This window comes from Eubalaena glacialis, chromosome 4 (genome assembly GCF_028564815.1).
Source record: "Eubalaena glacialis isolate mEubGla1 chromosome 4, mEubGla1.1.hap2.+ XY, whole genome shotgun sequence".
NCBI lineage: Eukaryota > Metazoa > Chordata > Mammalia > Artiodactyla > Balaenidae > Eubalaena > Eubalaena glacialis.
The window spans coordinates 173,644,595-173,647,250 of record NC_083719.1 but is presented as its reverse complement, the minus strand read 5'-3'; positions in this window follow the sequence as shown (position 1 = coordinate 173,647,250).

Genomic DNA, 2,656 nt, shown 5'->3' with positions numbered 1-2,656 from the left:
TCACTCCTCCTCGTCCCAGCTGGGTTAGTAGCATCCTCTGGCCTCCAAAGTGCCCTGAGTATCATCTGTCACAGCTCTGACCATACTGAATGGGCACAGATGGATTACATGGCTATGTGGCTGCATCCTTCATCACACTGAGTCCTACCATATCTCCAGCATCATACACATGTTAGAGTAAATGAATGATGGATGGATGGATGGATAATGGGTGAGTAGATGGATGGATGGGTGGATTGATGGACAGATAGATGAGTGAGTGGGTAGGTGGGTGGGTGGATGGGTAAACGGGTGAGTGGATGGACGGACTCACAGAAAGGAAGGCAGATGGATGGATGGACAAAGGAATGGATGGTTGGATAGATGATAGCTGGCTGGCTGGATCAGGGGATGGATGGATGGATGGATGGATGGATGGAGGGATGAATAGATGGGATGGCTAAATGAGTGGATTGATATACAGGCAGATGGGTGGGGAGATGGATGGATGGGTTGGTGGATAGGTGGCTGGGTGGATGGATGGATGGATGATAGGTAGATGGATGTATCATAGACAGATGGTAGGATGGATGGATGAATGAATGGACGCCCCCTTGGGGCCTCTCTAGCTATGTGACAAGCCCATTCAAAGGTCATTGTGAGAAGTCAGTCAGACAGTGAAGGTGAAGCACATAGCAGGTGCCTCTGTCCAGTCTCTGTCTCCCTTACCTTACATGAGACAAAGGAAAGTGAACTGTCCTGGCTCACTCTAGCCACACTGGCTGCCTCTCCCTGTGCCTCCTACTCTCAGGCTTCTCCCCACCCTAGGACCTTTGCACAGGCTGTGCCCTCCACCTGGCGCACTCTTCCTTCTGATCTTTACCTGGCTGACCCCTATTTCCCCTAACTTAAAGTTTACTCCCTCAGGCCGGACCAGGCTGGCTGGCCTGTGTGTCCCTATTCTCACCCCACAGAAGGAGACTGAGGTGTTCATTCAAACCCTCCCAGGAATGGCCAAACTACAGCAGCTGTTGGGATAGTCTGCGAGAGAGCTATGGGACGATGACAGCCACATGGAACCCTCTGGAAAAGGGATGATGCCACTGTTGCCGCTGGCCCACATGGTGCTGGTGGAGGGGGGGGTCATTGCAACACCCACCCCATGAGTTTTCTTGACTCTGTTTCTCGCTGGGTTAGATGATTTACCCTTTTCTAAAGTCAGGAAGTGGGGCTTCTCTGGTGGTGCAGTGGTTAAGAATCCACCTGCCAATGCAGGGGACACGGGTTCGAGCCCTGGTCTGGGAAGATCCCACATGCTGTGGAGCAACTAAGCCCGCGAGCCACAACTACTGAGCCCACGTGCCACAACTACTGAAGCCTGCGCGCCTAGAGCTCGTGCTCCGCAACAAGAGAAGGCACCGCAATGAGAAGCCCACGCACCGCAACTGAGAGTAGCCCCTGCTCGCCGCAACTAGAGAAAGCCCGTGCACAGCAATGACGACCCAACGCAGCCAAAAATAAAAACAAACAAACAAATAAATAAATTTATTAAAAAAAAGTAAAGTCAGGAAGTTCCAATGAATCCAAGAGTCACAAGACCACAGAACAAGGAGCCACAGAACTAAGGAATGACAGAGTCATAGCATTATGGGTTGATGGAGACATGGGACCACAACATGCTAAAGCCATGGCACTGTGGGATCCTAGGGCCACGGGATCACAGTGCTAAAAACCACAGACGCAGGTGATATGGCCACCAGTCAACAGAAGCACAGAACCATGGGATGGTGGAAGCCACAGGAGTCCAGGGAGCCTGAGACACAACACTGGTGAGCCCCACGTATGAGATGCCACAGGATGGAGTCTCAGAGGTGATCCCATCAGAATCACCCTCTCTGCTCCACCCTCACCTGTTGGCTGTCCAGGGAGGCTCCCAGAGGCCACGGGAGCTCTGAGGTGCTCTCTGGGGCAGCCACAGGAGAAAAGGACCACGCCATCGCCAATGCCTGGAGCCAGCCAGCCGCCAAACACTCAGCAAGTCCCTGTTGCCAGGGCCAAACGAGGCTGTCCAAGTGCCGGGAAACAGTGCCAGCCTCCGGCCAGGCGCGCCGGGACGCCGAGTGCTCAGCAGCAAGTGGAAAAAGGATCAACAAGTTCCTTCTACATCCATATCCTCTTAAAAGCCAACAGCAACACGGCATGGAGGGGAGGCTGTATCCTGGCTGTGTCGCCTCCGGATGGCAGTAAACTGGTAAGCTGCCCCCCAGCACTGGCCTCTGCCCAACACCAGGAGTCATAGCCCAGCTCGGATTCCACCAGACACATCCGTGTATTAATGAGCTCTCCCAGGAGAGCAACTGTTCACCCAGCAGGCCCGGCACCTGACGCCCAGAATAACCAGTCTGTTTTGGAGAGGGGAAACCAAGGCCCAGAGGTGAAGACCACTGGCCCGGGATCACAGAGGGCCAGAGCTGAGACTCGAACTCAGGGCTGTTGGATGCTAAGAGTGAGCTTGTCACCACCCAGCTGAGCCTCCTCTTGGGAGCCCTAACCCCCCTCCTCCTGGGGCCCCAGCTATTTGCTTCCAGATGTGACACAGCGTCGAAGGCAGGAGCGTGGGCTTCGGCAATTTCTTCCCTTTGCTGAACTCAGAACACCTTGTTCACAGAGCTGCCAT